Consider the following 27450-nt stretch of genomic DNA (forward strand, 5'->3'; position numbering starts at 1 on the left):
TTATTCACATAGGGCAGATGGTAACATTTCCCTGAACATCTGTTGCCCATCATTCCTAAGCAAGGCAACCCAGATGCTGTTGACAACTTGTATGTAAATCATGCTGACAATTTGTTCAGTGTCGTCTCTTTTGAGGCTTAGGTTATCTTGGTCATAACATTTATCAGGTATCAGGGATATTACAGACCCACCAGAATACTTTATGTAGCAATGATTGCTTTGGTTGAAAAGTGAAGTCAGTTTGTGTACCTTTAATTGATCTCTCTGCTAATCATAAAACAATCCTCACTTCTATCATAGTATGTAGTTAAACACTTGATAATTATAATAGATTGTACTGAAAATGACTGTATCTAATTTGCTACCTAAGTGTAAATGTAAATGTAATGGACATTGTACATTTACTATGGAAAATAACAAATAACAACAACAGTTAAAACATTCTTATCATCCATGTGGATGGGAACTCATCAAGGTAAAACACCAGAACCCAGTACAGAAAGCTCACATGGGGAGTAGTTGTCCAAGTCTAGAAAAGTATAAGCAGCCACAAGGGGGTGCCAACCTAAGTGTAGCATTGTGAGTAATATGAAAAGCACAAGAAAAATGGCAACTCACTCAATAAAGGAAAGGAGAGTAAATGTCACAGGTGATAGCAGGTCCACTGTGTAGTAACATCCAGACCAGAAAGTGGGAAGTGGAGGGTCGGTGGAATACAAGCAGGCCCGGAAATTATGTCACACATGGGGGACAAAATGGGGGGTGTGGCTATGCATTTTGTGGCATCCACCTCTTTGTCAAGCCTACAGTAACTCTAACTATTGGGATACTGTATTTATATGGTAGAAGAGCATGGGGCTACAAGGCTCAGCAATAGAATGTCTGTGTGAACAAGTATAGCACTGGGGCATATTTTGGAGATGGGGTATGTACGCTGGAATAAACATTACTAAATTTGAAATATGATAAAAGCAATACAATCCAAAGTGAAAATAAAAAATAATGTAAACAAATTGATTGTGGGAGGAATGTTAATTTTAAATGTATTATTTGTAGGTGTGGTGATGAAATTGGGTCCTAGCTGACAGTGCATAAGACACAGAAAAAAAAGAAAGGTGAGAGAGCAATGGAGACTAATAGCCATGTTGGAAAGTGGATGGCTCAGATGACATTATTGATCTCAATTTCTTCATTCAGACCTGCAGTTGAAAGTTTGTGTGAAATGGTTTTGATAGCCAAAACATGCAAATCTATAGATGATTTGTTTTCAAATTTGGGAACACTGTCCTTTGCGTTCCCTTATTCAAAGAACCTTTTGTGTTCCCCAAATCTGGCCCTCTAGTGTTCGTTTTGCCTTCCCTACATATAGGAGGCCAGTATACCATTAACCTGGGAGGAGCCGTATAAAAAGGAAGTAATCAGATTTTATTATACCATTTAAAACTTTTTTGCCTATGTGCCAGGCTTTTTTATTTTCTACACTGTCACACTGTCATACAACAACAAAGAAAAAAATTCCAACTCAACTTACCAGCCAGCCTGAAACAAACTGAATTGTCCTGTCTAACAGTCCATGTAAAAAACAGGGGTTTAGTTTGCACACATTTACAGAGGCATGCATAAGCTGCAAAGGCCACATCCTGGCACCCCAGTATTATCTGCAGTCCTAAATTTTATACATTTTGAAAGCCTCCATAGTAGGAGCACACATACAATAATGGATAAATTGAGGGAAGTTATTCCTGGAGGGAGCCCACACCTCCTTATAGGCACAGGGGTGCACTGGACACTCAGTAAACAGCACAATGGCAGCGGAGGTGTCCAGTGCACCCCCTCACAAAATAACCAATGGTATAAAACAAACGACAACTGCCCCAAATTATAACTGGCCTTAACAGCAAGGAAGGGTGACACATGTCAAACAACAACAAATACAAATTTCCAGCTCAAATTACCTGCAACAAACTGAAATGTCCTGTCTAACAATTCATGTTAAAAACAGGGGTTTAGTTTGCACACATTTGCCAATATATGTGTAAGCTACTGAGGCCACGTCACAGCACCCCAGTATTATTTGTAGTCCTAGCTCTACAAATTTTGGAGCCTCCACAGTAGGAGCACATATAGAATATTGTATAGATTGAGGGCAGGTATGCCTGAAGGGAGGTCCCCCCCCTTAAAGGCACAGGGGTGCACTAGACACTCAGCAAATAACAAAATGGCAACAGACAGACCAAATAGGTTGTTACTGCAACATTACACAAATTCAGAGACTAATGAATGTAATCCATCCCAGATGATAATGATATCATCTATATATCATTCATAATTGTTGATGTTCTGGGCAAAAGGGTTGTTAGACCATATGTATAGGAACTGCCAGTAACCCATTATGAAATTTTTATAGCCGGGGGTAAATGGACACCCATAGCCATGCATTTTTTTGGTTATAGTTGTTCTCATCAAACTGAAAATAGTTATGTTCTAAGCAGAATTGTGTAGCTTGCAAAATTAAATTGGCTTGTCTGTCATTGAGGTACGAGTTGGTGAATAGGAAGTAATTGACAGCTCAAAGGCATATCTCATTGGGAACAGGGATAACCAGATTTAAGTGGACTCCTGCGAATATAGATTTAGGTTTTCTAATGTGCAAACAGAGCAGACTAAGTGTAGCAGGTAACATGATATTTATTGGAAAAAGACAATTAACAACTCACATTTAGTAAGCTCTAAAAAGCATGTCATTGTTCTCAGATGGGATTTGAAATAAATCGTTAACAAGGAAATCAGCTTCATATTATCTATAATACCCTCTTTTTTACCTGAATAAAGAACTCCTGAGTTAAATGCAGTAAGCTGATCTGTGGGTAGTTTATGATATGTGATATTAAAAGAAAACAAAGGTCCTGGTTCTTCCCCACCCTATGATGCAACCTGGTAATTTATTCGGTATCCTTATTAGAATATACAGTACCAGTGTAGAAAAACAAAATGGCTCACCTGTAAACATCTGACACACAGGCAAAAACTTTTTAAAGGGAATGCTAACACCTACCCAATTACTTCCTTTTTTAAACTGTTCCTCCCAGTTCTTGGTGTACTGTTTAACATGCCCCTGTGGCCTCCTATTTGTAGGGAGGAAAAAAAGTACACTAAAGGCCAGATTTGGAGAACACAGAAGGTTGGCTGTGGAAAGGAACCCAAAGCACAGTGTTCCCATACTCTTTGCCAACAAATCAAACAAATCCAACAATTTGCATGTGTGGGCTATTGAATCAATTTCACACAAACTCTCTACTCCCTCTGTAAAAGAGAAACTTACTAGTTTTTCACCTTGAACTCCCTGTTCCCAGGAGACCTGAATGAAAAACTGTCATCTGAGTCAACTATCCATCCAACATGATGTTTATTCTCCATTGCCCCCCCCCCCCCCTCTTTTTTGCTGTGTTTTATGAATATTGTTGCTATTTTGATCTAACTGTCAGTTAGGACCCCATTTCACCATGAAGTCTCTACAATTAATCTATTTACAACTAACATTCTACTCACATTTTTTTTATTTCAACTTTGCCTTTCATTGTATTTACTTATATTCCACATTCAGTAATGTTTATTACATTCTCCATGCCCTGTCTCCAAAATAATCCCCATCGCTGTACTTGTTCACACATAAATTCTATTGTTGCACCTTGTAGTCTCATGGTCTACATAGGCTTGAGAAAGAGGTGGATGCCTTGAAATGCATAACTACACCCTCAAGAGCATCTCTCAATGTGTACCATCATTTCCAGCCTGCCAAGGAAATGGTGTAGGGGAGAGTGTGGTGTAAATCAATCTGCCAACATCCTATATAACAATAGAAAAAGATATGCACAAAGTGCATCAAGGCCCCTCAGGGACTTTAAAGGCAGAACCACACATAGGCGTCGTTAAGGGGGCGCTATTGAGGCTGGAGCCCCGAATCTGGGGCCCATAGCCCCAAATCCAGGATTGGCCCTACTTTGAGAGAGTCGCAGGGTGCCGGACACAGTGCTTCCCACACAGCCGCGGCACTCTCACTGAGTCTGCACCCCGTGCTTCAGTGAAACAGCCAGAGCCCGGAGATCAGTGTGAGAGTCAGTCTCCTCCCTTGCTCCGCCCATATCATAGATTTGGGAGGAACTTTCTCACACAAATCTCTCCTGAGCTGGTAAGTGCAGACCATGGGGGAGGGGGGAAACTCTGTATACCCAGCCTATTTTCTGTATACCCAGCCTCTCTGTATATACCAGCCTCTCTTGATATACCCAGCCTCTCTGTATATACCAGCATATCTGTATATACCCAGCCTCTCTGTATATACCAGCCTCTCTGTATACCCAGCCTCTCTGCATATACCAGCCTCTCTGTATATACCCAGCCTATCTTCTGTATACCCAGCCTCTCTGTATATAATCAGCCTCTCTGTATATACCAGCCTCGCTGTATATACTCAGCCTCTCTGTGTATACCCAGCATCTTTGTATGTCCAGCCTCTCTGTATACACCCAGCCTCCCTGTATATACCCAGCCTATCTTCTGTATATACCCAGCCTCTCTGTATACACAATCTGCATCTGGTGGCAGGTGGCGTGACAAGCTCTCTGGTGACCCCGATGTAATGAGAGGAGCTTTGGGGACCCTTATGTAATAATATATAATGATATATATATATATATGTAATAATATATAATGATATATATATATATATATATATATATATATATATATATATATATATATATATATAAAAATAAAAAAAAACAAAAAAAGTAAAGTTGCGCTACTAAAAACAGCAAAATATAAAAGTGATAGCAGCCAGCATCAACAGTGTAGAAAACCGTGCAATAAAATAAAATACAAATGAATATAAATGCAGCGCTAATAAGTGGTATATGAAGCGAGGTGATAGCATATCACCCCGGAAGTGATGTGAAGTTGCTAATGGCTTGATGGTAAAATACAAGCAACTATAAACCATAACAAATAACGTGAAAAATCAATCTCCAATAACTAAAAAATAGTGTCCATGGTAGAATAAGTGTTCTTCAATAAATGGAAAAAATACAAAAAATATATTTATCATGGAAAGGGAATATGTGTGAATGATGCCTTTCAACCAATAGGTAAAGCGAAACCATTGTCCTCATGTGCTCAAGGTCCACATACAGCTATGATGGCAGAAGAAATGGATACGCTTACCAGAAGTGGTGGACAAACTCAGCCATACGGCGGTATGTCAATCGGGTATTTGGATCAATCAATCCTCAGGGTGCTTGATGGAAGGCACTGGTGGTGGGAGGATGCATTCCAATGGCTTCATCTGGAGCAACCATAGATGGATGGTGATGCTTCAGTTCCCAGCGGATTGATGTGCTCACATTCACAGAGAGCAAACAGCTGGAGCCTGCAGACTCCACAGCAAAGGATGTCAGATCATAAAGGAGAGAAGAGAAAGTCTCCACATAGTGCATGAATCCAGTATAAAAGGTTTATTAAAAAACTCCAGAAAAAGGAGGATATAAAATCCCCTAAAACGGTGAGTACAAATAGTGATCACAAATGGGTATCAGAATCGCGCGGTGACAGGGCACAAAAGGCTCAGCAACCCGACATGTTTCGGACAATGGTCCTTCAACTGGGGCATACAGCCTTGTGTTCGGCACCACGCTATATAAGAACACATTACAGTTAAGAGAAACAAGAAACAGCTGAGTGCACTGACACTGGGCAGACACAACAGCCAATCAGGAACCATCAGCATGCTCACACACAGCGTCAATAGGGCATGTGATAACATAACCCAATCAAGACACACCAAACAAAGTCACATGGTACCGTTGTTATGAATGACATCATCGCGAACCGGCATATGCGCTCTAAGCCTCGTTTCCATTACAGGAAGCGCTCATGTCCTAGCAACATCCTGTGTCTACGGAAGTGTATATACAATGCTGATTAAACAGTGTTAAATTAAAAATGCTTGTATTTGGTCATAGAGCAGAGTGTGAGCATGCAGGTCACCCCGCACAGATGTCCATAGGGATATAGATGTAGAACAACTTATAAAAATATAATGCAGATATAAATACACTTGTGACAGTAAACTGCAAATATATATTTAAGCAAAAATATAGAAAGTAAAACTATGGAGACTGTGTGGGCATAACAAATGATGAGGAAAATAAAAAACAGACCCCGGTGGCAAAACTAATGAAAGCACGACTATAAAAATATGACTCAATAAAATAGAACACCAGAACATCATCCAAAAAGTCAAAGCCCTAGGAGATGGAAGAATAAGGAAAAATGTATTACGTATTAATAGGTAAACGCTATGGGATCCAAAATAATCCAATGCATTCTAAACTCAAGGTAAAAAAACAAAATTATTAAAAAAATATAAAATACTTTATTACTTGAAAATGGGGAGAGGCTGGAAGGTCAACCCATGACCTCAGGATTTGTTGTTGAACGCATTTATGTCCCATTCTATATTTAACCCAAAGGGGGAGTAGCACTTTAACTGATGAATCCAGAAAGTCTCAAGTTTGGATACTCCCCTAGTGCGTGGTCCCCCTCTCCAATGTGGGACAAATTTGTTGATGATTTGGAACTTTGTACCACTCGGGTTTTTTTCATGGAACTGTAGAAAGTGTCAGGGGACGCTATGATTAGTACGACCTAATTTGATGGAAGTTATATGTTCGTTTACTCGAATACTAAACGTTCTAATAGTACGGCCCACATATTGCTTATTACAAGCACATGTAATAAGGTAGACTATATAACGAGTGGTACACGTGGTAAAATGTCTCATGTGGTAGATGGTAGAAGTAACCGTAGACTGAAACGACTCAGATTTTTTCCGTCCATAAAGGTTGTGAATACATACATTGCACTTTTTGCACGGTAATAACCCTTGGACTCCAGTAAAAAAAGTGGGTTTTGTAGGAGCATCAATGACATTATGGGAAATACGGTTATGTAAAGATGGAGCTCCCATAAAGTTGACACTTGCTTTGGTGGGAAGTACAGTGCGAAGTATTGGATCATTTTTCAAGACGTTCCAATGGCGGTTCAGAATATTCTTAATCTGTTAATGCTGAACTGAGAACTGGGTAAACAGGGACCATTTAAATCTATTGTCGGAGATTGGTTTAGATCGTGCGGCCGTAAGTGTGCCACGATCTATAAGAGAGACCCGTGTTATCTCTTTATCGATAAACGATGGTTGATACCCTTTTTCAACAAAACATTGTTTAAGAAATTGGGTCTGTTTTGCAAAATCCGAAGAGTTTGTACAATTTCTACGGATCCACAACATCTGGCTGCACGGTATGGAGTCAAGCCAAGGGCCATAATGGCAGCTGTCCCTGGAAATATATACATTTCTCTCTGTTGGTTTGAAAAATGTGGTGGTCACAATACGGTGGTCAGCGATGGAAATCTCTAAATCAAGAAAATGGATGGAGACTGTACTTGACTCATAAGTAAGGACAATGCCCATCTCATTGTTGTTGAGAGTGGCCATAGAGTCATGGAGAGATTCATCATCTCCTCTCCATAGGAGGAGGATGTCGTCTATGTACCTGGCCCATAAACACAGCTCAGGTCGCTGTAGTGAATAGACGACATCCTCCTCCCATAGTGCCATAAAAAGATTGGTGAGGCTGGGGGCAAATTTAGCCCCCATTGCCACGCCTTTCTTCTGTAAAAAGAATTGGTTATTATACCAAAAGTAGTTGGTCCGTGTGGCAAAACAGAGAAGCTCCATAATATAACATTGTTGTAGTGACGGGATATGTTTACTAGTGGATAAGTAGTGTTTGACAGCCGCCAACCCTAATTCGTGTGGGATGCAGGTGTACAATGCCATGACATCCGCGGTTACAAGGAGAAGGTCGTCATGATAATCAACGGACTCCAAGCGGCGAATGGTATCACCTGTGTCCTTAAGATATGATGGAATCATATGCACTAGTGGTTGCAGGTAGAAGTCAATGTAATGGCCAATTCGAGATGTTATCAAATCAATCCCACTTATGATGGGTCTGCCTGGGGGTTTCGTAGTATGTTTGTGTATTTTCGGGAGGTAATACATTACTGGAATACGTGGGCCTACTGGTACCAAATAGTCCCTTTCCTTTTTATTTAAAATTCCCTGACGAAAACCCTGTTCAACCAAATCAACTAGACATTTCTTAACCTCCCTGGCGGTATGATTATTTCAGATTTTAGGTGCTGAAAGCGGTACCATTATTTTTGCATGGAAATGTGGCGTTTTATATTGTAGGCCTGTAATTCTTAGGAATAACTCACTGAAATCTGTCCAAACAAGAGTCTAGTAGACATCCTGGGTATGATAAAGTTTGAAACACAAAATCATAAATTATAATATAATAAATAACTATAAATAATAACAAATAATAATATAATAGTAATAATACTTTTTATTCAATAAATTTTAGTAAATAATATAAATCAAAAACACTGACATTTTTTTTGTCCAAACAAGAGTGCAATATTAGTAGTCATATTGCTTTTAGTAAACGTCTCGGGTATGGTAAATTTTAAAACAGGGTACAGCGCAAAGTCCGACGTCACAGTCAGGACAGTAGAACCGGGTTTCTTTTCTGACTTTCCTTCCTGTGTCGTCACGTTTAGAGCAGCAAACCACACACATCCTTGTGGGTGCCGACTTCTTTTCTGTTGGTGGAATGTGGTCCACAAAGTGTCGACCTGTCAAACGTTCCGGGTTTACAACGCCAGCAGCACGACGTCCAGATCGATTTACAGTGGTTGGTGTTTGGTGCTTCAGAAATATGAGTTCTGCAACTTTCCAAACGAAGTCTGCATGAATCACAGGCCTGTCACTCTTTTTTTTTAGAAGAATGAAAGCGTTCCACAGGCACTGTTCAAGAAGATGCCTGAAGATTTTTTTATAATATTTTTTTTGTTGCTTTCTCATAGCAGGGTAAAAAGTCATGGCCTGGTCAGCTCTGTCAACACCTCCCATTGTGTTGTTGTAGTCCATTACGACTTGAGGTTTCATAACATCTTTTCCAACTTTTGTACGTACCATGACAGTAGAGGTGTTGTGAATGGTACTCATTAGGCACACATCTTTTTTATCTCGCCATCTCAGTGCCATCATTTTGCCTTTTTGCCAGGCAACTATTTCTCCTGCAGTGAGCTTTTTTTTGGCAAAGGTTGGCGGCATGTCACGCCGGTTAGCTCTAACAGTCCCGTAAGCATCTGTCTTGTGTTGTAGAAGGAACTCATAGAGTTCTGGAGAAGTATAAAAATTATCTGTGGTTACACAGTACCCCTGATTCAACAATGGCTCAATCAAAGTGAGAACAGAAGCGGTTGCCATTCCATATTGACTGAATCTGTCGTTGAATTTCGTCCCTTTCCCGGTGTAAAGGACCGAATTCCATATATAACCAGTGCTGGCTTCACAGAGCATAAATGATTTTATGGCGAATCGCGCTCTCTTAGACGCGATGTACTGTATCCAGCTAAGTCTTCCTTTGTAGGCCATAAGACTTTCGTCGATACTGACGTCTCTGTCTGGTATATAGGTCTGCTGGAAATTTTTCTGAATAATTTGATATAAGTCCCAAATTTTTTTCAGTTTTGGAGCTGGATGAGAAGTCTCATCAAATTCGTCATTATTTTGAAAATGCAGATATTTCATTATGAGTGAAAATTTGTATTCCGACATTATGGTGCCAAAAAAAGGAGTGGCTAATATTTTGTTGGTTGTCCAGTACCACTTTTGCAGGGGTTTGCCCACCACTCCCTGGAGAATAATTAGGCCCAGAAACTTCCAGATGTCCTCCTTGGTCACTGGTTCCCATTTTCTGCTCCTTGAAAACCTCTGCGGTATAGCAGCTTGTTGTTCCTGGTACCGATTAGTCTCTGTAACAATTATTTCTATGACCTCATCAGTCAAAAAGAGTTGGAGGTATCCCAAGGGGCTGTCATCTTCAACCTCCACTTTTATACCAGGCGCTCCGGTAAACGGGAATCTTGGGGGCGCTGCGTGCTCTGTACCGCAATCAATCGAGCACCAAGTCCGCACATCGCTGGGCAAAGTCGCAGGATCATCGCTGAAATCGCTTTCCGTGCCTGATGACGAACTTCCCCATGATTCGCTATCACTCACATCTGCAAGCGATTCTGTCTCGCTGTCGCTGTTTTCCAGCAGGTCATATGTCGCTTTTGATGTTGAAGCGCGCTTTTTGGATGCCATGGTCGCTCTGCAGTTTCCAGACACAAAGTACAGTAAAACTGCAGGCAGGGGCACTGGACAAAGCACTGGGGGGCAATCTGAGGTCAATTTTTTAATATTTATTATATTTTGTAATGTAATCCAATAGGATTACAATGTGTCAGTGTGTTTGTGCTTTATACATTTTGAATTTGCCGCCGGTTCCACCCCCTGCGTCGCTACGCTCGCAGGGAACGGAAGCCAGGGCACACAGTGGATCGGGCGGAAGATCCGGCCGCCGAACACAGCGGGAGAACATCGCGGGATCCCGGAGACAAGGTGAGTCGCGTCTTCCAGGATCCAGCGATGCGATCCCGAGTCTGGCTCGGGGTTACCGCTTTTGGTACTAAAATCTCACCCCGAGCCAGACTCGGGAATACCGCCAGGGGGGTTAAACTCTTTAGTGGGGTCTCGAGGTAAAGCCATATAGGTCTTGTTGTCACTAAGAATACGGCATATTTCTATATGGTAGTCTTTTTTGTCAAGGATCACCAAGCCCCCACCTTTGTCGGCGGGGCGGATCACAAGGTCTTTTTTGTTCACATAGGGATTTCAGACCAATCATGATATTGGGGTGGTCATAAACATGTTTTTCGGGTAACAATTCCAAGTCTTTCAACACCAAATCGCAAAAGACTTTAATGGATTGAGCTGTGATATTAGGAGGGTTGAAGAGAGAGGGGTTTGCTATATTTCTGCATTACACTCTGTGTCATTCACTTGGCTCACAGTCCTGGGTGTAGGTGGGTTGGCCAAAAAATGTCTCTGGATGTTAAGTCTTTTAAATTTCTGAACATCGATGAAGGTCTCAAATCTGCTCAATCTCTTGGAAGGGGCAAACTTGAGACCTTTATCAAGCACATAAAGTTCAGCGTTGGAAAAAGTCTTCTGACTCAAGTTAAAAATACCACTAGCTGTTACTGTCTATTTCTTTTTCCTGGCCCGCCTCCCCCTTGGGAACCTCGTTTGCATCTGCTCTTCGTTTTGAACCAGTGAGTCCCCAGGGAAAATCCTCTTGTCGGGGGGGTCAGGATAGGTGTGGTTATTAGTGTATGGAGATCTTTCAAGTTGGTTGTATTCCCTCTCCATATATGGGTACTGGGTGTTAGGTTGGTTCCTATAGGACTCTTCTCTCAGAGGTGAGAATCTGTTATATGTACGAATAGGGGTTCGGTATGTCTGATGTTGTTCTGAATAATTGTTTACATGGTAATTACGTTGGGGAAATCTAGTATATGTATGTGGGTCCTGGAATCTATAACTATCATTTCTCCCATGGGAAGAACCCCTACCTCTATGAGTCCCTCTTTGTCCTCTGTTAAAGTGCTGGTAACCACTTCTAAAGGAATGGGTGGGAGTGTGATTCTTCCCATTTGGTCTTTTCTGATTTCTATGAGTGGGAGGATATTCAACCTTCTTTGATGTGGATGCGTGAAGCATGTGCCAAAGGAGCCATAGGCCCCGTTCCAGTTCCAGAGTCAGAGGGAGAGGATGTGTCCATACCCACTGAGCCAGAAGCCTCTGCGGAGGTCCCACTCTCCTTTTTCTGCCAATTGAACACAAGATTGTTCCTGTAGTCATTGGCGTCACGTGTGTATTTTTTCAGTTTTTTTGTACGCTGTTCCCTCTTCTCTTTCTCCAAATGGCTTTTCAGATTGGGAGAGGGAAAGGTATTCCGGTGAGGATTTGTGGGGAAGAAGTTGCTCTCTTAATTCCTTAATTTCCTTTGCTATTTGTAATAATCTGTTCCTTTTTTTGTCAACCAAGAAACCAAGAAAACTAATGCCTGCCTCATTAAATTGCGGAACCAAGCTTCGATTTCTACCTCATCCTGTTGGGGATGGATATCCCACCTTAAGCCTCTGGGGACCATGCGTTCCTTGGAGTATTGCTCCATGTGTGTATATATATATATATATATATATATATATATATATATATATATATATATATACACACATATATATTATATACATGTGTATGCCCACCAAAGTGACTCTCTTTACTTCACTGCTATGGGCTCTAGCCCCAGATCTTTTGTAGACTTATAAATGCCCCTGGAACCACATATAAGAGTATATTAAAAGACAAAAGTCAATTTTATTACATTAACATCCAATAAAAAAGTACATGCGTCCTGATAAAAATGACATTACAAAATAACCATACATGTGTTGACAAAACAATCACTAGTTCTCAAAATACCCTGACAACTTAGAAACACCCAAAGGGCTCCCAATAAAGGGAACCAAGGTCAGCCCAGATGAGTTATATTAATAGATTTAGACATGTTTTGGATGCGTAGTCCTTCCTCAGGGTAAATAATAAGTATTTGCACTTCTAAAACATAGATATATAGCAATCATTAAAGATAATTAGATATTTCACTGTACATATACATTAATCATTTACATATTACAGGCTGCTGTTAATACTTACAAAGAACAACCATATATACATAAAAGGTCAATAGACCAAATAATTTATTCCTGCTTGATAAGGCAAATGCATAGCACCGCTCCAGAAAATGTGAGGTAATGCCAGGAATGGCCCACCATGCAACCACAAGGAACCCCCCCAGGGCAAGAAACCCAATAGCACTAGCAAGATAAAGTTAATACCTGTAAATAAAAAAATTAAAAAAATAAAAATATCATAGTCACTTAAACAAACGTTCAAGGACTAAAAGGGGTATAGTTGTATAAATAGGTAGGGATTAGTACAAAAAGATTCCATATCCATAGGTTGAGTAATGGTATCTATATGAGTATCAAATTCAAAGAATGACACCAATAACCACTTGCCGAACACCCTCTAGCAGTTTTACTTATTGGTATTTTTTTACTAAAAATATGTAGCAGAATACATATTGGCCTAAATTGATGAAGAAATTAGATTTTTTTTATCGAATATGAACAATCGAATTTGGAGCAGTTAAAAATCCATGATATTTAATCCGTGCCTGGAGCAGATGAATATTGGGAGCTTAGAAATGGATAAAGCACAGCCCTTGCTTCTGTACAATCCTGGACTAGAAATAAAGACTCTACAAGTCTACAATCCTGGACTAGAAATAAAGAGTCTACAAGTTTCAGCTCTCTAGTCTCTATAAGGCCCCTTTCACACTGGGGCGGTTTGCAGGCGTTATTGCACTAAAAATACCGCCTGCAAACCGCCCCTAAACAGCCTCCGCTGTTTGTTCAGTGTGAAAGCCCGAGGGCTTTCACACTGAAGCGGTGCGCTGGCAGGACAAAAAAGTAGGTAAAAAAAGTCCTGCGAGCCGTATCTTTGGAGCGGTGAAGGAGCGTGTGTTCACCGCTCCTAAACCGCTCCTGCCCATTGAAATCAATGGGACAGCGCGGCTATACCGCGGCAATACTGCGGCAATACCGCGGCTATAGCCGCACTGTACGAGCGGTTTTAACCCTTTTTCGGCCGCCAGCGGGGGTTAAAACCGCACCGAATACAGCCGCAAAAACGACGCCCCCACTGCCCCAGTGTGAAAGGGGCCTTAATCATATATGTAATCATTGAGCCTGTAATATGCTGCAAAAAATATGGCTCTAGCTATGCGTATATGTTTAAAAGGGAATAATATCTAAACCATATTTAGGTTGGATGGAGTGATGTACAGCAGGCTTTGACTCTGACACATCTTTCCCTACTGTCTACAACTGTGGTAAAAACAATATTCCCACCAGGGCTAGTGACACCAGCATTGGATTTTGGATTTTCAACAGGACCCCAGTCTATAACTTAATGGATGGCTTCACTGACCAATAGCAAAATATGGGAAGAGGAGGACCTGAGTGATTAATTACTGAACCTGGTTGAAGTTACCTTAAATAGCTTGGGTTTCAAGGTTCCTGCTGTGCTGTATGCAATATGTGACCTGTTACATTGACATCTCTACATGTACAATGACAAAAATTGTCCTTCCCTTTGTAGTTTTAAATAGTGTGTGATAAGTTTAAACTCTTTATCAGGATTTAACTGCTGTATGTCCTACCTCACTTCCTGTACTGGTGACTGTGGTCAACCACATATGTATGAACTTGGCCACATCTCAACCAACAACGCCAGCTTTCCATGTACTTTACCTGCTCACCTCCAGTCTTTCACATATGATATTTCACATGCCAACACCATACAGGTAACAAAGGGGTGGTGTGGGTTGTCATGGAGGTGAGGGTATGGTGTGGGTGGGGCAGGCTTCCATCCTTAGGACTATACCCCTGAGCCCCTATACCCTATAGATTGGCATTGCCTCACAGAAAGCAAGTACAACATAGATGGACAGGTGAGTGCTGCATTTTCATCACCTTCTTCATCATCCACTTACCTTCATCAGCTACCACCCAAGTCCCTCCCAGCTTGGGCACTCCAAAAAGGTCTGAGGTATGGTCATTGGAAAAGGAAGGAGTGGGAAATATTGAGGGGGGCGCAACAGCTACAGCTACACAGACATCAAATACAACTAAACAGGTATCTTAACCTTTTTCCACCTTATTCAAAAATTTTAAAATATGTCCAAGCTTGGGCTTTAATATCAGGGACAGAAAGGCAGTGTTTGCTGTTAACTAAATAGAAAAGGTCAGAAAAAGATAGTCAATAATCTGAGCAGGGGTCAACAATGTAGAATCCAAGGCAGGTAGATTAATCATGGACTAGGAGTACAGGTGCCAGTAAGCATGAATGCTATCACAAACCTAGAGCTCTTGTAAGGCTTATAAAGCTCAAGTAGAATGTCTGAGCAACCAATTACCAATGATGCACTTCCTGTCATCTGAATCATGGGGGATCGTTTTACTAATGGCAAATATATGGTACACTCTGCAAGTGTAGTTGCACTAATTTTCCCCAGAGCTTAGTAAAAATAAATATGGTAAAGCTCTGCTGATTTTCATCATCCAATTATGTGCAAGCAAAAATGTTTCTTTTTTTTTTCATTTTCCTTGCATCTGATCCATTAGACTCCTTTCACACTGGGGCTGCCCCTGCATTCGTGGTAAAGTGCGGCTTGTTTTAGCAGCACTTTACTGCTGTTTAAGTGGCGCTTTTCAGCCGCTAGCGGGCTCCTGTGTTGCTGCATTTCTGAATCGCTTTTCAGGCACTTCAAAAGCGCTGCCAATTCATTGAAATTGGCAGGGGCGTTTTAGGAACGCTGTATACAGCGCTCCCAAACCACCCCAAAGGTGCTACTTGCAAAATATGGTGCATCTCTGCAAAGAAACCAATCAGTTTCCAGGTTTAGGCCCACGTTCACATTGGGCCTATTTGACATGGGATTTGACATGTCAAGTCGCATGCCAAATTGGAGCCTATTGCTGGCAATGGCATTATCTGAATCGGTGTGACACCGACTTAGCGGTGCCGCACCGATTCCCAAAGGTAGTTTCTGCACTACTTTTGGCGACTTCGGGGGCAATTTTAATAGACATCTCTGCATGAACCCACAGAGATGTGGGTCAAATCGCCCCCCCTCCAAGTCAGACTGAAATGCCGGTTTGAAATCGTGTGAGTTCAGCTGAACTCGCACAATTTCAACCCCCCCCCCCCGTGGGTATGTGAGCTTATTGACAAAGCCTAATTGAACAAGCTGAATTTAGAAGCATATTGGCTACCATTCACAGCTGCGCTAGATTCTGAGTGCTTCCGTTTTAGTAAATCTCCCCCGTGCTTTTATTTTCCTTGCATGTGATTGGGTATTCTTTGCAAAGTGAAATTCCAGTATATTCACTAAGCTTTGGGATAAATTCCCTTCTATTGCATTGTGAACAGATTTTTTGCCTTTAGTAGACCAACCTAATTGTATGTTGGACAGTTCTGGAGCAGATAGAGCTAGATCACAGAGTCTGTGCAGGAATAGATCATTTCTGCCACCCTATAAAGCATTGCTGAAAAGCTCTGTATTTCAATAAGTTTCTGTTAGGGGTACTTTAACACTTTTACTTTTATACTTTAAGCCAAACTATGATCTAAAAGTAGAAGTAAAAATGTCTTAAACATGCAAATTAATTAATACCAGAATACAATGACACTAACTGTATCTGTGAGAATAGTACTGTTTTGTAGCACTGCATAAAGCTTAAAGACATTTCCTAAGTATCAAATTTCTGGGACTGGTGTTTTTCCCATTTTGTACTCAAAGAGGAATAAAAATAAGGACCCTCACAATGCTAAAAAGTATTTTTTTTTGTTATTTTTTTGCATTGGTACATGACTTCCAGGGCAGTGACCATCACTCCATGTTCTTTGACAATCTCTTGCCAATGCTTAAAAATGGTCAGGATATATTTTCAAAAATTTCCAACCATTAATTCTAAATGATTTCATATGTAAGTTCCCAATACTGTTTTTACTTTTATTTTTTTAATGACATATTTGCTTTAAGGAAGGAATAAGGAAGACATGTGAAAACCCTAGTTCTGTATACTAAAGTATTACAGTGGTGCGAAGTTTAGACCATATTTAGTTCCACTATATGTTTAAAATAATGCCCTATCATTCCAATCTATAGGTTGCCGTGAAGTAAGCATTCCAACTCAGCAAGTCTGGAACAGCAGCAGCCTAGGGGGTCTGTGAATAATATGAATATGTAAAAAAACTAGTAGTAGGAGCATGATATAATTTTAAAAATTATGTTTCTCGGTTCAGTTATGCTTTAAAGCTAAGATACACAAGTGATTTTATTTGCTTTATACTGAAATATATTTAGCCACGTGTCGACAAAAACTTAATTTTCAGCACATTTAAAACAGTAAATGACAGTAAGCAGAATTAATTCAGGATAAACCAAGGGCATAATTAGAATGATATTTTTTTTTAGGTGGATGATCTCTCAAAATTAGTGTTTTTATTTACATGTAAATAAATAAAAAAACAAATTAAATGGAGGTACAGAAAACCCTGAGTTGTGCCTAAATTTAATCAAATATCAGATGTGATTATATGTCAACATTAGGACATAACTCCAATAAATCCTCACATAGCCATATTAAGCTTTGATACATTCAAAACAAACATAAGAAATATTGAAAACACAATACCATTCCTTATTGATCTAATTCAGGAAATGTTGAAGAGCAATTAAAAAATTGCTGTAGATGGGGAGTCCAAATGGGTTTTGTCCAAAGGGCTTCTTCAATGGAACAAAGAGGTTTTGTTATGTTAACAAACATAATAAAAAAAACACATACAATAAAAAATATACACAGTGAAAAAGTTTTCATGTATACATTTCCTCGGCTGACATTTTTAATCACATATAACAAAAACTAGTTGGGGCTTGGTATCATTTTAAAAAGTATGCTTCTTGGTTTACTTGTGCCTTAAAGCTCAGATACACATGTGATTTTATTTACTGTATACTGAAATATTTAGCCACGTGTCAACAAAAACATAATTTTCAGCCCATTTAAAATAGTAATTGTCAGTAAGCCGTTAAAGCTGAACTCCAGGGATAAGCAAATATTGTCTAATGCCGCGTACACACGAGCGGACTTTACGGCAGACTTGGTCCGGTGTACTGGATTTTGTCAGACAATTCGATCATGTGTGGGCTCCAGCCGACTTTGTTTGCTCAAAAGTTGGATGGACTCATGTCTTAAATCTATCCGATGGACTCTTCTTTCTAGAGGACAAACCGGTTGTCTGTGTGCTAGTCCGACAAACTCAAACTGACGCATGCTCTGAAGCAATTACAAGACGGAAGCGCTTGGTCTGTAAAACTAGCCTTCGTATCGAAGCTAGCACATTCCTCTTCTGTGATCTTTTCATACAGCGTTTTTTTTTTCTTTATATTGCGAGAGGAATGAAGTTGTTTGGTTGCTTTTTTTTTTTTTTTATTTATTTTTGTAGTTTCAAGTTACCACAATAACCTTAATATTTTGTGTTGTTTTAATCCCTTGTTAATTCGACATAGGGGGTTTATTTTCCAAAGGCAAATTCATTTTTCACTACAAGTGCAAATTCTACTTGGAATTGCACAGAAAGAGCATTTTGAAGTGCCTTTGCTGTGGATCCGAGGGGCACATGCAAGGAACCCCAAAAAAATAAAACCTTTTTCTTGCACATGATTGTATGATAAAATCAGCAGAGCTTCCCCTCATTTCAGTTCTTCCCCTCAGATTTTCAGCGACTGCACTTCCAACAAGTGCACTTGCAGTGCAATTTCTAAAGTGCACTTTTTATTAGTACTTTGTACTTGATTTTAGAAATGATTTTGCCTTTTGGACAAAACACACATAGGGGTTGATTTACTAAAGGTAAAAAGACTGTGCACTTTGCAAAGTGCAGTTGCCCTCTGCAAGAGCAGTTGCTCCAGAGCTTAGTAAATGAGCAGAAGCTCTGCTGACTTCCATCATCCAATCATGTGCAAGCAAAAATGCTGATTTTTGAATTTTCCTTGCACAGGATTGTGTACTCTTTGCAAAGTCAAGCCTTACCTCATTTCCTAAGCTCTGGAGCAATTGCACTTGCAGAGGGCAACTGCCCTCTGCAAAGTGCACAGTCTATTTGCTTTTATTAAATCAAACCCATAGTCTTTTTGACCTGTACCTGCCTACTCCCAAACAAAATGTCGTTTTGGACTCAAAACACATAGTCAATAATGTAAGGTAACTAAAAAATCAATTTATTTGGGTTAAACAAAAATTAGGAAGGCAACACTGGAGACACTTTAAGAATCTGTGAAGCCTGTCATCCCCCAGGACACACATCAAGTTTTAGGACAAGAAAATTGGTATCTTGCGACTAGGGAGCACAGGGAGCACAGTCAGACCAGACAGAAACCAGGCAATCACTTTCGAGTCTTCCGTGGAGCCTTCTCTGCACGCTTCTCTGCAGCCTTCCCTCCACGCTTCGCTGCAGCCTTCCTCGGAGGCTGGGCCTCTGGTGGTGTACTTGGGGCAGGAGGAGGAGGAGGAGGAGTGGCTTCATCTGCTTCAAGATAGGTTGTAGCAGTAAGCTCCCCTCTCAAGCCCTTCAGATAGGCCTGAAAAATTAAACCCTCACAGAGGAGGCATTGCCCCTTTTCCAATTCCAGTAATCTGGTGGCCATATATGTCCCATACGCCTCCTCTGCATTGGGTGGTGTGCTGAGGATTTGGCTGGCTTCACGAATGAGGGCTAGGGATTCCGCCTCAGTTTGGGTAATTCTTCTGAGCCTTTTGGTGAGAATGCGGAGGTGAGGCACCTGACACTCCGTGCGGCTTCTACTGGGCCCAGCCACAGCCTCCTCCTCTCTCCCACTGGGCAAGGCCTCCTCCTCTCTCCCACTGGTCAAGGCCTCCTCCTGGCTGAGGTCATCCTGTGTCAAAAAAAGGGACATAGTTGTAATTTTGGGTTACGCAATCACACACAATTTTCAGCTCATGACTTGCAAATATAATTCTCTACAAATGTTAAAGGCTAGCTATTTGACTCCACCATTATTCCAGCTGATCAACAATATCTGAAGTAGTATATTTTTGGCCACTACTGTCTAGTGATATGTCTACATAATAATATTTGTGATGAAGTCATTTTTTATGAAGCACTTACAAATTTGCACGTTAACATCATTAATAACATTTACACAATCACAAATTCCCCAAAAAAGGATACCTGGCTGAAGCCACTTCATCAAGGCTGAAAAGGCCCAGTTCTTCCTGGGACTCCTCAGCTGGGGTGGAGGTGGATGGAAGGCTGGAGGGAAGAGTGGGGGAAGGCTAGAGGGAAGGGTGTGGGGAAGGGTCGAAAGTGATTGCCTGGCTTCTGTTTGGTCATCCAGGAATCGCATTTTGTGGTAGTACCACAACTTGGGTACATAAACTTGGTCGGCTGCTGCTCCGGATCTGAGCGACTCCTGGATTTTATTGTGCTCCCGCTTATACATGTTTCGCAAGATACCAATTTTTTTGTCCACAAACTTGAGGTCTGCCTGGGGGACTCGAGTCTTCACAAATTCTAAAAGTGTGCCCAGTGTTGCCTTCCTTACAGCTCGATTGAAATATAGTGGGTGTTTGACCTCCCACAGGTTTTTGTTTTCCTGATATAAATCGATAAATCTTGACAAAAAATCAGCCTCTTTAAAGGGATTCATTGTTGCTGAAAGACAAGACACAAGATCAAAACTGTAATGTCAGTCAGAACTCCCAGGATTATTTTGTGAAGAATCTAGGGGACACATATACAAACACACACACCCACGTTTAATCTTACCTTCATTTCTGATGCTCGCTACTTCCGCACGGACATACATAGGCCATCGTAATAGCTCTATATACACTGCGCATGTGTCATGCTCTGCCTGCGTCGCCCGCCCCTCATGTTCTTTTTTTTTTTTTTTTTTTTCAATCATTCACATTATATTGTAAAGCAAAACATGGTATAGAGTGTGTAGTTTATGTAGTCCTATTCTCGTGTTCCCGCCCTTCCTCCATACAAAATCATATCCCAGTATCTATGCATATCTCTAGTTCATATCTCTAGTTCATTCCTCCATTTCCCTTCATTTTGTTCCACCCCTCCCTGCCCCACCCCCCCTCTGTCACAGCAGAACTTTCATATTACCTTTGATGGTTCTTGCACCACCTATACAACTACCGCGGGTTTCCCTCCTATCCAATGTTCTTATTTATCTGATTTTGTTGTCATTAATTTTTACAGGCCATCTTCCTGTTCCTCCTTCTTCTCCCCCCCCTATGTACTTACTCTCACTTTCCTTCCCCTCGGGTATCTCAATCTCGATCTTCCTCTCTACTTTACCCCCCCCCCAGTCACTACATCTGAAGCCTTTCTACTATCAATTGATGTGGGGCCAGGTCCGCATCCCCCAGCCATGGGTGCCATATCTTATTGAATTTACTCCGATCGCTTCTACGGGCATAAGCCAGTCGTTCTCTGGGGAGAAACGAATTGACGTAGGCAATCCATTGCTTAGCTGTAGGGACAGTTGGAGCCATCCAGTACTTTGCAATAAGTTTCCTGGCGAGATACATCAGTCTAGATAACATGAAGTACTTTCCTCCCGGATACATCTTTACACTTATAGCTCCGAGCAGGTATACGGTCGGATTAAGGGGGATGGGGACCCGCGCCAACCTTGAAATATGTTGGGAGACCTCATCCCAGTATCTATGCAGCTTTGGGCACCTCCAAATTAGATGAATAAAGTCCCCTCTGTGTACCTTGCACTTGGGGCACAGTGGGGAGTCTCCTCGACCCCATTTATATAGCTGTACTGATGTCCTATAGGCCCTATGAAGAATGAGTAATTGTGACAGTCTTTGGGTTGCGGAGAGTGACACCACTGGAATAGCCTCAAGCGCCATTTCCCATTGTTTTTCATCTATTTCTCCTATGTCCTCTACCCATTTATTTCGGCACTTTAACAATGTATGATCCTGGGCTGACCTCAGCAACTCCTTATATATTTTAGATATTAACCCTTTCCTTGTGTCTGCCAAAAAGATCTCATTCAGAAGTGAAACTGCCGGTACTGTCTGGGAGTGTGTTATTTGTTGTGACTGTATCGCATGGCGCAATTGGAGGTACTGGAAAAAGCCCCTCGGATTCAAATGGAATTCCCTACATAGTTGTTCGTATGTCTTCAACGCCTCTCCCTCATATAATTGTGGGAAGAACTGAATCCCCTTTTCTTGCCATTGTGTGAACCCCTGTAGTCCCTGGATCTCAGAGTATCTGCTATTGTGCCAGATCGGCGTGAATGAAAGCACGCCTGTTATCTTTAGGATTTTCCGAACCTCACCCCATACCTTTTTAAAGAGCGTACTTATTGGATCTACCCCCTTCATACTTGGCAAGTCCATTTCCAGATGAGAGGCCGCTTCTAGTGTGGGTTCCATCATGGTCACCAATTGGTATGTAGGGTCCTCATTTCCCTTTCGACCCCATCCTGCCATTTGTTGAAATTGTGATGCCAGGAAATATAGCCTAGAGTTAGGTATTGCAAGCCCTCCTCTATCCTTTTCGTATTGCAAAGTTTCTAAGCTAATTCTGGGTGTCTTTTTTTTCCATATCAGTTCCCTCATTAGTGTGTCAATTTGCTTAAACCATTTTTTTGGTATCCATGTTGGAGAGTTGTGGAAGACATATAATTGCTGTGGTGCCCACACCATTTTTATTAGGTTTGCTCATCCTATAACTGATAGGGGGAGCCTGCACCAGCTGTTGCTTTTTTGTTTCTGCCTAGAGAGCAGTGGTTCCAGGTTCAACCGGAGATACTCGGCCGGGTCCGGGGATACCATCACTCCCAAGTACTTAAAACTATCAACTATTGTTATTTGTTCCATTCCCACTGGTAGCCGGTCCCTCTGCTGGTCTATAGGCATTAGCGTTGATTTTGACCAGTTAATGACAAAACCTGAGAAGCTGCCATATTCTCTCACTATCTCCATCACTGCCTGCAAGGATGAGGTCATGTCGCCCAGATATATAAGTGCATCGTCTGCATATAAAGATATTTTTTCTTCTCTCTGATGTCTACGGAACCCCACCACCTCCATTGAGTTCCGGATCTTTATAGCTAAAGGCTCTATTGCCAAGGTGAACAGTAATGGAGACAATGGGCATCCCTGTCTCGTCCCCCTATGCAATTCAAATGGAGGCGAAAGGTCACCATTAATACGTATTCTGGCTCTAGGTTTAAAATAAAGTATCTCTACCCAAGCTACAAACCTACTTCCCAACCCGAATCTTTTCAGTGTTTCCATGAGGTAGGGCCACTCCACACTATCAAACGCTTTTGAGGCGTCGAGAGATAGAATGGCCCTACTCCCCGGGTTATCCACTGGCATCTGTAGGTTCATATAGAGTCTCCTTATATTATCTGATGTAGATCGGGTAGGTATAAAGCCAGACTGATCACGATGGACCAACTTGCTAATCACTCGAGATAACCTTTTGGCCAGGACACTTGCGAACAGTTTGACATCCGCATTTAGTAGCGAAATTGGACGATATGAGTCTAATAGAAGATTATCTTTCCCAGGCTTTAAAATTACTGTTATTATTGCCTCACGCATGCTATCCGGTAGATAACCCGTTTCCTCAGCCTCCCTTATAGCCTGCAGTAATGATGGTAGGAGGTCCTCTTTATAGTGGGAGTATACCTCTGCCGGAATCCCGTCTGGGCCTGGTGATTTATGGTGACCTGTCCCCTCCAGTGCTTCTCTTAATTCCACTAATGTGATTGGGCAGTTTAACAGTTCCCTGTCCGCTTCCGATAATTGCAGGAGCGGACAGGTCTGCAAAAACTGCATCAACTCAGACGGGTTATATCTAGTTTTGCTGGAGTACAAGTCCCCGTAGAACTGCTGAAAGCTGCTCAAGATGTCTGAACTACGGGTCTACCTCTCCCCGGATTTAGCCCTCACAGCCAGGATAGTAGTAGGATCTCTTTGCTCTCTGGCTATAAGGGCTAGAAGGCGGCCAGTGTTTTCCCCCTCTTCAAAGTAACTTTGTTGTTGAAAGTATCTTCTCTTCTCTGCTGCTGATAACCAAACCGAGCTGTATATCGCTTGTACCTCTCTCCAGGATTCTTGATTAGATTTTGATGGGTCTCTTATCAAAACCTGTTCCCTTTCTATCAGTTCTTCCCGTACCTTGTTTTCCCATACCCTGGAGCGTGTTTTAATTCCCGCAATTTCTTTAATAAGACATCCCCTCAAGAATGCCTTAAGTGTATCCCATATTACCATGGCGCTTGCAGACCCTCTATTAAATTGCAGGAACTCCCGTAGCGCCTCTCTTATATTATCTATTTGGGGAAACAGAGATAACCAGTAGGGGTTCACCTTCCATAATGGTCGCCCCAGCTTTCCAGTGGTGCCTAACCGTACCCAGAATGGGGAGTGGTCAGATAATAAGCGTGGCTCATACGCTGAGTCCTCCACTAACTGCAGGAGTGCCTCATTCCCTAAACCAAGGTCGATACGGGAGAGGACATCATGTGTTGCGGAATAACATGAATAGCATCTATCCTCTTCGTGTCTCTCTCTCCATACATCCCGGAGTCCTATTTCCATAAGCAGGGCTGCAAAGGCAGTCCTGCCGGTTGTCTGTTTCGTAGTTCTAGATGTCAGAGACATTCTATCCTGGGAGTTGTCTAAAATGTTATTGTAGTCACCCAGTGCTAGTACCGGGACATCCGGGTATGAGGCTATGAATTGTGATAGACACCCGAGTGAAGCTGGTGAGAATGGTGGTGGAATGTATATTGATGCAATTATACACGTTAGACCATTAATTTTACATAGCAAGAAGACAAATTTTCCTTCCCTGTCCACCCTCTGTTCTATGCATTCAAAGGAGACATCCGAGGAGACCACTATACTGACTCCTCTTGAGTGTGAGGTGTACATGGAGTGGAACTGAGTCGGGTATCTCCTTGAACGCAGTAGGTGGACAGAGTTGGAACACAAATGTGTTTCCTGTAAACAGATTATCTGAGGTTTCATTATATCAAGAAATCTAAACATTGCCCTTCTCTTGTCGCTATCCCCCAACCCTCTCACATTCCATGTCATCAAGAGTAGGCCTTTCCTTTTCCCAGTTTCCTTACTCATATAGGGGATCATACCAATTCAAATAACTATAAGGCAAGAGACAACAACATGAGCAGGGCATGAGCATACAATTGTCCCTCAGAATTTTACCTGCCCCTTGGGTCCCCTCAGTGAGTAATACATAACAGTCAGCATTCCTCCTAATCTCCCTACCATCCTTAGTGGAACGTAGGAGGTATTTGTATATGATTTTATATTTGTGATGTTTTTCATTATTTGTTTGAGTTGTGACTTTCTCACCCACCCCTCCCCATCCTCCCCCGCCCCCCACCCCACTCCACCCCCCCTCCCACCCCTTTCCCTCCTGTCTCCCCCACCCCCTCTCCCACCCACCTCCTTCCTTCCCTCCCTGCCCAGCTGGGTCTACCCTAGGGGCTATGTTCCGGACCTCCCACTTGCTCTCATTCCCCATACTACACTGGCATACCTTGCCAGTGCCAAACATTTACGATACCCCTTTGACCCAGGGGTCCCTATCCCCCCCTCTCCCCCCCTCCCTGACCATATTAGTGCTATTCAAGTGTTCTAATTTATTATACTTGTAGACAAAATCATTTTGGCAGCTCAGTGTATTCTAAAAAGTGAATATCCCACTAGTGCTAATTTATAATCCTATTCCTTCAACCTTATTAGTGCTGTTCATGTGTTTTTAATTTTTTGTGTTCGTATAAAAAATAATCTGTCGTATCAATCCAGTGAATTAAGTAAGTGTATACTAACCTTTACTATTTTATGATCTATCCCTGTACCTCTTTCTCAACTCTACCTGCAACACATCATTTACTTAATTCTTTAGTGTGTTACTCTTTGTTTCACCCTCCCCTCTTCTCTCCCCCCTCCCTAGAAGGACGAAAAAAAAAAAAAAAAAAAAGGGGGGGGAGAAGGAAAAACGAGGGACCCAAGGAAACAAGAAAACAAAACAACCCCCCCTCCATGATCTAATCAGTCTCTAGTCTCTCCTCTCCTTCATTCCGTGTTGTTCTCTCTGCATTCTCCAGCCAGTCTTCCACTTTGCGGGGAGAATCAAAGAAGAGTGTCCCATTCCTGGTGGTTATTCTCATGCGGGCGGGGTACAGTAGTGCATAATCCATCTTTTTTTGCTGAAGCACACGTTTAGTTGGCATGTATGCCGCCCTGAGCTTTTGCAGGTCTGGGGAGAAGTCTTGATATAGTGAAATTCGGGCTCCCCTATACAAGATTTCTCTCATTTCTCTCGCTTTCCGAAGCAAAGACACCTTATCTCTGAAATTGAACATTTTCATAATTATAGGTCTTGGGTACTCCTTGCCCTGCCGAGGTTTAGAGGGGATACGATGGGCGCGTTCAATGCCAAAGAAAAGAGAAAAAGATGTAGCCCCAAATGTCTCCTTGATCCATCCCTCCAGAAATTCAATAGGATCAGGTCCCTCGCTCCGTTCAGGCATGCCTATTACTCTTATGTTGTTTCTTCGATTTCTATTTTCTAGTTCATCTATTTTGGCGGATTGATTTTCTATGCGTTTCTTCATATCAGTCATATCTTGTCTAAGCGGAGATAGTATATCTTCCACCAAGCTTAATCTTTCCTCTAGGGCTGTTGTTCTTCCCTCCGTCTCTTTCAATCTGCCACCCAACGCTATCAGTTCTTCTCTTATGCTTTTTAGCTGAACATCCAAACCAGAAATTGATTCCTTACATGCAGTAATCGCATACAGGAGGTCCCTCATTGATGGCTCTTCCGCTCCTCCACTTTGGCCACTCTCCATCCCGGGCTCAGTTGTGTTGGGTAGCCTTTTAGGGTCTGTGTCACCACTTATAGGGGCAAGTTTTCCTGCTCCGTGACTTTTTGAGGGTGGAACTGCGAGTGGACTTGTTGCGGCCGATAATGGCCCGCTGCTTTGGCTTTGGCTTTTCCTACTCGCCTGGGTACTCGCTTGAGTTAGCTGTTGGGATTTTACTGGTGATAGGGATGTCCTGGAAAAACGCTCTAATTTTGTTGCTGCCGCTACTGCAGCTGCTGCTGCGACTTTCGCTTGGTTTGTCTGGTTTCTTGCCGAGCGTGTAACCTGGCCTCCTGCTTGGTGCGGCTGATTTTGTACCTGGTGCTGGTTTAATTTTTCCTCTGCTGCCCGCTTCCCAGCCATGCTATTATGCCATGGGGGAGGGGGAGAGAAAAAAGAAAAAAGAAGGGGGAGGGAGGGGTAGGAGGAAGAAAAAAAAAAAAAAAAATTCTTTTCCTTTTAGCGAATTGAGATATAAAGTTGTTACAGTCCCGGACTACTAATTTTGCATGGAGAAAAAAAGAAAAGAGGTATCACAAAGATAGCCCTCCGTATAACTCTGCTAGCGTCAGATCAATAACTCTTAGGACAATGAACAAGTACTTGAGCAACGCCGTTTCACTTACAGCTGATGTTTATAATAAGCAGCTTACATCACACAGTTCCACTGGTTCTATTATTGTTTTAAAGAACAAAAAGGTGAAACCTCATGCGCCAGTACCCCGTCCGTCTCCCACTTCGGACTGGGGTTGCTATTTTCCTCTGTTTCAGATGTTACTTCAATAGAATAAATAAGCTCAAAGAGTAATAAGGCAGCATGTTT

This window comes from Aquarana catesbeiana, linkage group LG05 (assembly GCF_042186555.1).
Source record: "Aquarana catesbeiana isolate 2022-GZ linkage group LG05, ASM4218655v1, whole genome shotgun sequence".
In the NCBI taxonomy this organism is placed as follows: Eukaryota; Metazoa; Chordata; class Amphibia; order Anura; family Ranidae; genus Aquarana; species Aquarana catesbeiana.